This window comes from Phacochoerus africanus, chromosome 2 (genome assembly GCF_016906955.1).
Source record: "Phacochoerus africanus isolate WHEZ1 chromosome 2, ROS_Pafr_v1, whole genome shotgun sequence".
In the NCBI taxonomy this organism is placed as follows: Eukaryota; Metazoa; Chordata; class Mammalia; order Artiodactyla; family Suidae; genus Phacochoerus; species Phacochoerus africanus.
Genome location: NC_062545.1, coordinates 186,711,459 through 186,724,602, shown reverse-complemented (window position 1 = coordinate 186,724,602; position 13,144 = coordinate 186,711,459).

Here is a 13,144-nt window from a genome sequence, read left to right as displayed (position 1 = left end):
ATGGATTAAAGACCTAAATATAGGAGTTAAAACTATAAACGTCCTAGAAGAAAACAGGGGAAAAACCTCCTTAACAATGATTTTAGCAGTATTTTTTGGATATGACACCACAAGCAACAAGTGATAAAAGGTTAAAGTGAACAAGTGGGACTACATCAAACCAAAAAGCTCCTGAACAGCAAAGAAAACTATCAACAAAATGAAAAAGCAACCTACAAAACTGGAGAAAGTATTTGCAAATCATATATCCAAAGACGAGATCAATATCCAAAATATATAAGAAACTCATACAACTTGATTGCAAAAAAAAAAAATCTGGTTGAAAAATGGACAGAGGGACCAGGAGTTTCCATGTGGTACAGCAGAAACAAATCTGACTAGGATCCATGAGGCCACAGGTTCCATCCCTTTTCTCATTAGCTATGGTGTAGGTTGCAGAGGTGGCTCGGATCCCGTGTTGCTGTGGCTGTGGCGTAGGCCGGCAGCTACAGCTCCGATTCGACCCCTAACCTGGGAACCCCAATATGCCGCGGGAGTGGCCCTAGAAATGGCAAAAAGACAAAAAAAGGGGGGGGAACCAAATTGACATTTTTCCGAAAAAGATACATGGCCAACAGGTACATGAAAAAGTGCTTATCATCACTAATCATCAGGGAAATGCAAATCAAAACCACAGTGAGATATCACCTAATGGCTTTTAGAACGGCTCTTAACAAAACAGCAATGCAAATCTAAACCGCAATGAGGTATCACCTAACGCTTTTTAGAATGGCTCTTTGAAGAGGATGTGGCACAAAGAGAAACTTTGTGAACTGTTGGTGGGAATGTAAATTGGTGCAGCCACTGTGGAATCAGTATGAAACTAGAACTACCATATGATCCAGCAATTCTACTTCTGGGTTTTTATCCAAAGGAGATGAGATCACTCTCTTGGAAGAGCTATCTCCTCCCCTATGTTCATTGCAGAATTATTTCTTTTTCTTTCTTTTTTTCTTTTTTCTTTTTTTTCCCTTTTGTCCTTTTAGGACCGTACTGGTGGCATATGGAGGTTCCCAGGCTAGGGGTCAAAAGGGAGCTATAGCCGCTGGCCTACACCAGAGCCACAGCCACTCGGGATCTGAGCTGTGTCTGCAACCCACACCACAGCTCATGGCAGCGTTGGATCCTTAACCCACTGAGCGAGGCCAGGGATTGAACCTGTGTCCTCATGGATACTAGTCAGATTTATTTCCACTGAGCCACGACGGGAACTCCTCATTGCAGAATTATTTGTATGAACCAAGACCTGGAAACAACCTAAGTGTCCATTGATGGCTGAATGGAATAAAGAAAATGTGAAATATAGCTCTATATCTCTATCTATACACACTTATACATACATATATACTGAAATATTATTCAGTCATAAAAAATGGCAGGAAGGAAATCCTTCCATTTGTGACAACATGGATGGACCTTGAGGGCATTATGCTCAGTGAAGTAAGTCAGAGAAAGACAAATACCGAATGATCTCACTTATATGTAGAATCAAAAAAGCCCAGTTCATAGAAACATAGTTTGGTGATTTCCAGGGGCTGGGGGATAGGAGAAATGGGAAGATATTGATCAAAGGGCACAAACTTCCAGTTACAAGATGAATAAGTTTGGGGATCTAATTACAGCTTGGTAACTATAGTTAACAATACCATAGTTAACAATAGTTAACAATACTTGAAAGTTGCTAAGAGAGTAGATCTTAAATATTCTTATCACATTCACCCACAAAAAAGATAACTGAACTGATGAATGTGGTAACTATTGTAATTATTTCACATGTGTATTTATTCATTATATATAACTATATCCCATAATGTATATGTAAACAAAGTTCACATAATATCGGCTGCTACTGTTCATCAAACATTTATGTGCTTTGTATTATACCTAATGCTTTACACACATATATGGGAGAAGCTATTTTTATCCCCACTTTAAAGATGAAAAAACTGAGGCACAGAGAATTAGGTATGGCCAATGTCCCAACGTAGATCAAATTGAAAGTATGTCAGGGTCTAAGAAATTAGCCTTTGGAAATGGGACATTTGCTATTTGACAGATTAAGACAAAGAACAAAGCAATGAAGAAAGGAAGGAGGGGTGTTCCCGTTGTGGCTCAGCAGCTTAAGAACACAACTAGTATCCACAAGGATGTGGGTTGGATCCCTGGCCTCACTCAGTGGGTTAAGGATCTGGCATTGCCACAAACTATGGCATAGGTCACAGATGCAGCTTGGATCTGTCCTTGCTGTTGCTGTGGTGTGGGCCGTCAGTGGCAGCACTGATTGGACCCCTAGCCCAGAAACTTCTACGTGCCATGGGTGTGGCCCCAAGAAGCAAAAAAAAAAAAAAAAAAGGAAAGAAGGGAAAACACCATCAACAACAGGCCATCAAAAGTTGGTAGATTTAGAAATTGGAAGGGGACATTCAGAAAAGGAAAGAATGATTGACCACGTGGCGAAATGTTCTCTGAGAGAACAGAGGAGCAGACTTGCTCTTTTGATTCCAGTGTTTTAATTCTGAGAGGCAGTTTTCAGTCTCACAGTGGGAGACTGTGTCTGGCTGATGGCATATGTGAGAAAGCCTCTACACTTGCTTGACCTGTTTCTGGGAGCTTTGGGATTTTTGGCTCGAGGAAGAAGGGACCTGGTGCTAGACAATGGAATAAGAACAAAGGACAGAGGGAGGGGAGGTCGGAATCAATGCCAGTCCAGCCCCTTTTGCTGGGTTGGAGCCTCAGAGAGGAACGGAGCCAGAGGCTGATGGCACTGTCTTTGTGAAAGCTTTTTGAGAAGTTGCATCAAGGCCCAAGTGACACAGTACAGCCCAGGGGTGTAAAGCAGCAGTTCCCCCTTCTGCACACACCTCAGGGTTTTCTGGCTTTTTGCAGATTTTCAGAGCAATCTCCTAGGACAGATATTAGTATCCAGTGGGAGAACCACTGGCAGTCACTGGGAGTTCTTCAAGTAGGTAATGGACATTCCTCAAGGGGTGGGCAGATGCTGCAGCTGCCAGGGGTTGGCATACTAATTTGTTAGCATGAAAGTGGTCCACATTGGTCACTTGTTTGTGCTGCACTGAGCAGAGGAGAGGTTTGGGGAGAGCCCTGCTTTTGCAAAAACAGAACCATGGGGATCCTATAAATAACCTCAGTGGGACAAAGGAGACCTAGTTAGAATTGGCCAACTGGTGTATGTGATATAACTTGGTGATACAGTTACACATGTATGTTTTGGGCAGGGAGTTCACTCAGTAAATCAGAACGGGAAATGGAAATGTGGTATCATTATGTAATCTCTGATACAGTGTTATTGAAGGATGGACATTTATGAAAAGTCCAAATTACATTTTTTTGTGTTTTTGTTTTTGTTTTTCTTTTTTTTTTTTTTTAGGGCTGCACCTGCAGCATATGGAGATTCCCAGTCTTGTGGCCTGGGTAAGGATGAGCAAGGGGAGGCTAATAAGACGGAAGTCAGAGTTAGACTCCAAATGTAATTGTTCAGTTCCTTCAACTTTCTTTGAAGCAATATACCTTCTTTTTTTTTTTTTTTTGTCTTTTTAGGGCCACACCCACAGCATATAGAGGTTTCCAAGCTAGGGGTCCAATTGGAGCCGTAGCTGCTGGCCTACACCACAGCCACAGCAACACCAGATCTGAGCCTCGTCTTCAACCTACACCACAGCTCACAGCAACGCCGAATCCTTAACTCACTGAGCAAGACCTCCCTGCACCCAAGATTCACCATGACTTAGCGTCCTTGCCCAGGTCATTTCCTATATCTGGAGCTCACTTCTCCCATTACCTACTGCCTGTCTCTCTAACCTTCACATCCTTGATCAAAGGGCACCTTTTCCATGAGTTACTGTTTTACCACCCTATTGTAATTGCAGCTCAGGAAGTTCCCATTGTGGCTTAGCAGATTATGAACCAGACTAGTATCCATGATACTAGTAGCAGGTTATGAACCAAACTAGTATCCATGGGTTCGATCCCTAGCCTTGCTCAGTGAGTGGGTTAAGGATCCAGCATTGCCATGAGCTGTAATGTAGGTCACAGACGTGGCTTGGATCTGTTCCTGCTGTGCCTGTGGTGTAGGCCAGCAGCTGCAGCTCTGATTCGACCTCTAGCCTGGGAACTTCCATGTGCCACAGGTGTGGCCATTAAAAAAAAAAAGCAAAAATAAATAAATAAAAATCACAGCTCAAAAGTTCCTCAGTTCCTCATACTACTGATCCCCCTTTTCCCTGCTCTAGGTTTTTTTTTTTTTCCCATAGATTTTCTTTTTTTTCATAATTTATCAAATTACAGCATGCTCTAGAATTTACTTCTTATATCTACTCTTTATTGTTGGATCCCTCTGCCTTTCTTCTACTCCCTCCACCCCCCCAACCACAGAGTTCTCTGCTCTGTTATTCACTGATGAATCCAAGAGGCACACGGTAGGCACTCAATATTTGTTAAGTAAATAAATTCATAGTATAGGCACTGGAGAAAAGTCCTGTGGCTGTTTGATTTTATCACTTTCAATGCTCTTCCCTCTAATTAACTAATGCCTCTTAAGAATTATTAAAAATTTGGAGTTCCCATCGTGACTCAGTAGAAACGAATCCAACTAGGAACTGTGAGGTTTCGGGTTCGATCCCTGGCCTTGCTCAGTGGGTTAAGGATCTGGTGTTGCCATGATCTATGGTGCAGGTCACAGACACAGCTCGGATCTGGCATGGCTGTAGCTCTGATTGGACCCTTAGCCTGGGAACCTCCATATGCTGTGTGCAGCCCTAAAAAGACAAAAGACAAAAAAAAATTTAAAAATTTAAGAGTGAAGCATTCAATTAGTAAGTAGCCATATTTGTAAAATATGAACAAAACCAAAAAAATTAAAAACAAAAAATTTTAATGTCTATTCCCCAGGGAACTAAAAGTTGACCACTTATTTTAGATAAATAGACCTAGTCTCAATGCAACTCCATTATGAAGCAGTTATCAGCCAGCTCTCTTTAGTACATTTTGCATGAGAAAGTCAAATTACATATACATTCCTTTTAACTTTGCCCTTTTTTAGGGCTGCACCTGCAACATATGGAAGTTCCCAGGCTAGGGGCTGATTTGGAGCTGCAGCTGCCAGCCTACACCACAGCCACAGCAATGCCAGATCTGAGCCGTGTCTGTGACCTACACCTCAGCTCATGGCAATGCCGGATCCTTAACCCCCTGAGTGATGTCAGGGATCGAACCCGCATATACATGGATACTAATCGGGTTTGTTACAACTGAGCTACAACAGGAACTTTATCTTTGCCTTATTTTTTGTTGGAAGGAATAGATACGTATTATCATCTCATTTTTGCTGCTAAGGAAGGTGATTTCCGTATCTGCACTCACCCATGTCTAGGAACAGAATCCAGAAGCTAACTTTTACAACTCTTCTAGAAGAATACTGAGCAAAGAATCCTTGTAGGGATTGGCTTAAGTAAACCAGGGAGGAAACCGGGTATAATCTGGTCCCTAAATAATTCCTGTTCTCCTTAAAACAACCAAATAATTAGTTGATTGTGTAAAGATGAATTCTCCCGTCCAGTTTTCCACTTTAGGAGGGAAATAAACATGCGAAGGGCTGACTTGTTGGAACTGAGAAGGTGTCTCACATTGTTTAAGATACATTTGAAAATGACTTAGTGGCTGGTACTGTTTTTCCATCACTGTCACCTCTACGCTTACACATAGAAGTCCCTGTGGGCTGGAGATTCTTTATGAAAATATAACCCCTTCTCTGATGAGGGCGCCTGGCAACCAATTTGCTTGAAAGTAAATGACTAACCTTTGAGTATTAAAAAGGAGTTACCCACAGGAATGGCCTTTGTCTCTTAAAATGCTGTAAATCTTAAGACTTTGAGTCATGAGGCCACAATGCCAGGAGTGGCATTGCTGCCCTTTAGAAGGCTAGCCTCTGGTAATAAGAAAAAGGGATAGTTGAACTGGTTGTTATGGAGACAAAGAATGAGTCAGTCTCTTGCCTTCTTCCTGGTAATCTTTAGTCTTTTCAGGGATGTATAAAGCTCAAGTCCTTGCTACATTCTGGGCTCACTTATACGCTAATCATGTGCTCATGCATCTTTTTGGCTTCACTTCCTTAATTGCCCATCACCATGTACTACTCTTTGATGCCAAATCCATGCCCCTTAATGCTAACAAAAGGATCGTGCTATGATCAGGGTGTGCCTGGGAATTTATAATTTGTACACATTCAGTCAATGGCTCAACCTAAAGCCTATATAATGTCTTCTAAGATAAATATGAAGAGCAATCGAATGGCATCAATAAACGTATCACTGAATAAGTCTATGTAAATCACTGTGCTATTTAAAATAAGGGACAAGCCCCGTATTCTCTTGTACATGTTAAGTTGGCAGATTTTTACCCATAGAGTGATGTTAGGACCCTGATATGAAAGCAAGGACCCTGGGAGAAGCATCTCACCAGGAAGAAGGAGGAACTTCAGGGAGGCTGGTGGCATGACAGAAGGTACCGAGGGCATTGTTGAGGGGAACTATTGTGAGAGCAAAGAGGGATTCTCTAAGGGTGGGTAAAAAAAAAGAAAGAAAACATAAAGGGGAGGAGAAAAAAATTTTTTTTTTCCTTTTGGCCACACCCGAGGCATATGGAAGTTCCCAGTCCATGGATCAAATCTAAGCCGCATCTGTGACCTACATCACAGCTATGGCAATGCTGGATCCTTAACCCACTGCAACGAGAGGGGATTGAACTGGCTATGCCACAGAGACAGACCAGGTCATTAAACCACTGTGCCACAGTGAGAATTCCAGGGCCAAGTTTTGTTTTGTTTTGTTTTGTTTTGTTTGCTTTTCGGGGCTGCCCCTGCAGCATATGGGAACTCCCCAGAGCCAGATTTTTAATAGGAAAATAGAATTGGAGAGGAAGGATAGAGAGAGGACTGTAGGGGAATTGTGGACATATTAAAAGTGTGAATGAGCCAGAACAAGCCAGAAAAGAGGTGGGAAACTACTCAGAAATTAGCATGACAGGGGGCCAAATAAGGAAAGAATGTCTGACAAAAGATGAAGCTCTTATGAGATATAAACAAAAATAGATTGATAGTAAGTCTTATAGACAGCAGAATACAGGAACAGACAAATAAGGGAAAACAAACAGGCCTTTCCAGTTTGCACACTTGGACTCTGGAGAGCTGAGGGCAAGTTTGGTGATTCAGTCTGTGTCCACATAGTGTCAATGCTTCCAGGTGACAAGTGAGAAGTTGAGTCAGGCAATGGGGACATTTGGTCTCTCTGGTCGAACAACTGGATTCTGAGGTTGGAAGCAGGAGAAACATGGCTGGCTGACTGAGGGACTGAAAGAAATGCTGGGTGTTATGGGGGACAGAGTCTGTCCTGTGAAGTGGAACAATTTCCAAATCCAGAACAAAGGGACTGTGCCTGTATGCTCTTGTTATTCCTGGTTGTTTGCACTTCAGAAGTGTTTAGTGAGGGCCTAATATGTGCCTTAACCATTTTGCAACCCCCACCCTCACCCCTGGAGGTCACAGGATGATGGGTTCATCAAAGCCTGGTCAACAAGTGAAACAGGGTCAGTGACGGTGACATGCCCAGTGCTGATTTGCAAGGTCCCCCACCATACTTTTAACTATATCCCCATTCAGGGGACAGTGAAGGCCATGGCTTGCTTAGAAGGGCGAGCCTCTCTTCTTGGGTGAAGACAGCAGCACCAGGGAAAAGGTCTCCCCAGTGCCACAACAGGTAGAAAGGCCCTTCTCCAGCCCAGCCTTGCCCTGGACACCTTAGCCGTGCCTTATCTGTCCCTTGAGCCTGACCCCAGGCCTTCTGTATGCTCTAGCTACTGCCAAAACCCCCATGCCTGCCACGGTCACTTCTCTATGTCCCCAGGGCTTCAGGAAATCCATGAGGCCCTGTCACAGCTGCTGCCATCACTGTTGAGAGGGCTCAGAGCCAGGGTCTGTGCCCCAACCACTATCTCAGCTGCCTCTTTGAGGAAACATCAAACAAGGAAAGGGATAGAGAGTGTATTCCTGTGCTAGGGTTGCAGTTACATCATTCCACAGACCGGGTGGCTTAAACAACATAAATGCATTTACTCACAGTTCTGGAGGCTAGAAGTCTGAGGTCAACGTGTCAGTAGGGTTGGTTTCTTCTCAGCCTCTCTCTGAGACTTGCAGATGGCCGCCTTCTGCCTGGGACTTCACAGAGTCTTTTCTCTCTACGTGTCTTTATCCAAATCTCCTCTTCTTGGGAGTTCCACCATGATGCAGCAGGATTGGCAGCGTCTCAGGAGCGCTGGGATGCAGGTTCAATCCCCAGCCTGGCACAATGGGTTAAGGATCCAGTGTTGCCACAGCTGCAGCATAGGTCGCAACCGTGATTTGGATCTGATTCTGGTCAGATAGCCAGTCTCCAGGGAAGTGATATTTGAGCTGAGCTGTGAATAATGAGGAGGGAGAAGCCATATAAACATCTGAGGAAAGAGGGACCGGAATGGCAACATTGAGAGCAGCAGCAGAGACAAGTGACAGGCTGGATATCTCCTGGATGGCTTCTCCTGCCCACCTCTCTCAGAAGTGCCCCCTGCCATGCTCGCAGGGGTGGCTCCCAGCTGACATATCTTTTTTTTTTTTGTATTTTTAGGGCCACACATGTGGCACATGGAAGTTCCCAGGCTAGGGGTCAAATCGGAGCTGTAAGCACCGGCCAACGCCACAGCCACAGCAATGACAGATCCAAGTCACATCTGCGACCTACACCACAGCTCACAGCAACATGGCATCCTTGACCTACTCAGGGAGGCCAGGGATGGAACCTTCATTGTCATGGATACTGCGTCCTCATGGATACCAGTTGTTTCCAGTGAATCATGACGGGAACTCCATGCTGACGTGTCGACATCTTGTTCTAGCTGGAGTGGATAGGATCAGGAATGAACTGTTTTGTTGTTGTTGGTGGTGGTGGTGGTGGTGGTGGGTTTTTTTGGCTGTACCTGCAGCATGTAGAAGTTCCTGGATCAGGGATTGAATTTATGCCACAGCAGTGACCTAAGCCATCACAGTGACACTACCGGATCCTTAACCCACTGCACTACAAGGGAAGTCCAGGAGTGAACTCCTGATACAAGGTGAGCGTTTGGATGCTCTCACCTGGGAGCTTAGATTTGGGCCCTAAGAGATCATCAGTCAGTCAGTCTGTACAGGTGGCTTCATCTGTACCATGGAAACTTGGGAGCCACACAAAACGTTCTGCCACACAAAATGAAGAGCAGCGCAAGCTGGTCCACAGAGATGGGTCAAGAGGCTGCACAGAGAGAACAAACAAGACATGCACAGAGTTCTGACATATTTAAATGTCTGGTTCCAGGCCTTTTCAGAGACCTAGTCTTATTTCTGCATTTGGATTTTATGTCACTCTTATCTGCCACCACACCCTCTTGACTTGCCTTTATAAAAAAATCCTTTTTCCCCTTGGGCTTGCTGAAGCTGGTTTCTGTCACCAACCACTATCGGGCCCTATAGAATATAGGCCCTCATGGGGCTTCACTGAAGTCCATGTGACATGGGGATGGCTGGGCCTCCTCCTTTGCATGCATGCTGCTGAGACTTGAACCAGAGAGAACTGCCTTTTAGTGTTGTCATCGTTACTGCTATTTGACTCACATTACAGGATTTCCCCACTGAATCCCATACTGCCCACCCACAACTCGGTCCTGGGAGACACCCTGCTTCTGGGAAGTCTTTTCTGGGAACTTGGCATTGGGCTGCACCTCCTCTGCTAGGCGGTCTGTCTGCTCTCAGCCCAGGCTTGCTCAGATCCACAATTTTCTGGTCTTTGTCCCCAACAAATACTCATGGGTGCTGGCCTCCGCCTAGCCGCATTCTCCAGGACCTCCATTCTCCTTGCCACCCATCCCTCCGCAGATTCTATCCTCTTCTTTTCTCCCTCCCCAAATCATACACACACACCCAAAATCATATGACACTCTCCCCCACCCCACCCCCGCCACCCCGTCCCTTCATAAAAGCACATAAGCTTGCTTTACATGGATTTCCTCCACCTTTTACCAAAACTGAAACAGTCAATACACTTTCCAGGTGTGACTTCTCCAAGCTGCCAGTGTGTTAGATTACGGAAGCAGAGAGGAGGAAGCCAGCTGGAAAGCATGTCTGCCACCATTGATATGCATCTCCTCCTTGGAGCCATGGCCACACTCAGTGCAAACACAACTCTGGACATTGTAGGGCTGTGGCAGGGTGGGGCGGAACAGGCTGGACAGGCTCCTGCTCAGAGATTCTTCCAGATCTACACACTGGCAGTGTGATGTGCATGTTTTCAATACTTCTGTTCGTCAGCAAACATAAATATCTTTGTGGAGTGAACTTGGAGATCTGGTTTGTGCAGAAAATGGGAGAACCTGGAGGAGGCTTTCACCCCCTCTGCACTTCGAGGGGCGTGTCATGTGTTCTGAACCCACAAGTGCAGAACCAAGGTCATAAATCTTAAGAGAAGCTAGGAGACACAGAGTTATATGCCTGGCTGTTTACTATAAACTGTGGAACTCTATTGTCTACAAAAGCACATTCTGGATCATACCTGGAGTGTGAGGCAGCACACAGTGGTAAGTACTTTTCAGAAGAGGCCTAATTCTTTCTAATCCAGGTTCTAAGTCAAAACTCTTCAAATTCCTTGTTAGCATTAGCTGTGATGACAGTCATGATCATGGGGCCTTCAGAGCTACTTGTCCATGTCCCATCAAGAGTAAAGGTCACATGGGAGTTCCCTTCTGGTGCAGAAGTTTAAGGATCTGGTGTTTTTTCACTGCGGTGGCTCAGGTTCGATCCCTGGCCTTGGATCTTCCAAAAGCTGTGGGCACAGCCAAAAAAAATGGGGGGCTGATAAGGGTCATGAGTCTTAGAGTCCAATAGTAGTTTCCAGTTGTGCCAAATCTATTATAGAATTGGAGGTGGGGGGGAGATTGGGCAATGAAAAGTGCAGTTTGTGTTTATAGAGATAATAATGAACACTATAATATTTATTAGTAAAAGCCCTTCCTGGGGACAAGGTAAATGTCAGAGCTAGAGTTCCTGCTGGGGAACAATGGGATTGGAGGCATCTCTGCAGAGCCAAGATGCAGGTTTGATCCGTGGTCTAGTACACAGTGGGTTAAAGGATCTGTCATTGCCACAGCTGTGGTGTAGATTGCACCTGAGGCCTGGATCTCATCTCTGGCCAGGAAGTGCATGTACCATGGGCCCACCAAAAAAAAATTTAAAAGTCAGAACTGAGTGATTGATTCCTGGTAATTTATTGATATAAAAGCAAGAAAAAATATACCTGCTACTGGTATTGGATGCCAGTAGATTAACTATTATTTATTATATCCCTTATGGATAAACCAGTTTCAACTATAATCATTATTACTACCTGGTGCTCATTCTGCCCCTGTCAACTCACTCCTTCATTCATTCATCATGTTGTCATTCAGACATAATCATGTCTACTATTTTGCAGACACTGCAGTAGAAGTAAAGAACATGAAAGTAAGACACGCTGCCATCCAGCTCTCAACCTTCTCTTGTGAACCTTCCCTGCCCTCAGGGTGCCCCCAACCGTTGGGTCAAGCACACACAAAAAGAACTAAGTACAGGAGTTCCCACTGTGGCTCAGCCGGTTAAGAACCTGAATGATATTCATGAGGATATGGGTTCGATTCCTGGCCTCACTCAGTGGATTAAGGAGCCGGTGCTGCTGTGAGCTGTGATGTGGGTTGCAGACTCGGCTTGGATCCCAGGCTACTGTGGCTGTGATGTAGGCTGGCATCTACAGCTCCTATTCGACTCCTAGTCTGGGAACTTCCATATGCTGCACCTGTAGCCCTAAAAAGCAAAACACAAACAAGCAAAAACTAAGTACAGTGCAGTGTGATAACTGTTGGAGTAGAGGGGTATGACACATCCTGGAGGAGGGGACATAACAAGGAACAATTTACTCTTCCTGGGAGTGGGGAGAGGTGGGGCAGGGACAATGGAAACAGCCTGACCAAAGTCACTGGAGTAAGTGCGTCAGGCGTGGTAGCAATGATAGCAGTGAATGTTGACATTGAGTTTGTAACATGCCAGAAGCTCTTCTAGTGTTTTCTGTCCTTTAACTCATTTAATTCTTACAATAATTCTATGAACTGGGTATGGTTATTCTCATTTTGCCAATGAGGACACCGAGGCACAGAGAGTCAAACAACTTTCTCAAGGTCACAGGACCAGCAAGTGGCAGAGCTGAAGTCTGAACTTCAAGGGGTGGCCTCAAGTCTGTGCTGTGAACTATGATGCTCTCTCTACAGCCTGATCTGGGAGGCTGGGGGGCAGTTTAGTCAGATTCTAGAGGGTCTTTAATGCCGTATGTAAGAAAGCCTTTTTAATACAGGCATGGATAGATAGATCTTTGCTTTGGACAGATAAAGCAAAGACTGGATGATTGGTGAGGTGGAGAAGAGAGAGACTGAAAGGAGGCCACCCACAGAGACTACCATAATATTTAAGAGTATCCAGAGCAGTGGCAGTGGGAACAGGAAAGGGTTATCTCATTTGTGCACCAGAGAACGTTTGGATCTGGATAGCACATACCTGGCATGTGTACTGCCACCCAAAGCAGAACAGATATCTGAAAAAGCAAAACTGCTTTTTCTTGGTGTAGTCGCATGCTACCTTGGCATCCTTCTCAACACAGAGGTGCTCCAGGCAGCCACTTGCTTAGAGTTGGTACATTCAAGGAAACCTGCTTGCCATCCCTTGTTGGGATAGACATCTTAGGCCTGGCCTCTAAGAGAACTCGATGGCAGATAGAATGCCTGAATGAGGGGGAAAGTGTGGTTGCAGATAACTTGGAGGCTTCTGACTTGGGCACATGAAAGGAAAGGGATATTACTGATTATGATAGAAAACAGAGAAGAAGCAGGGTGAGAGGGAAAACCATGAGTTTTGTTTTGTGCATCCTCAGACTTGAAGTCCGACAGGGCATCCAAGAGTAAAGGTTGAGATGGAAAAACGGATCTGAGCCCAGGAGAGACTCAAACTGGA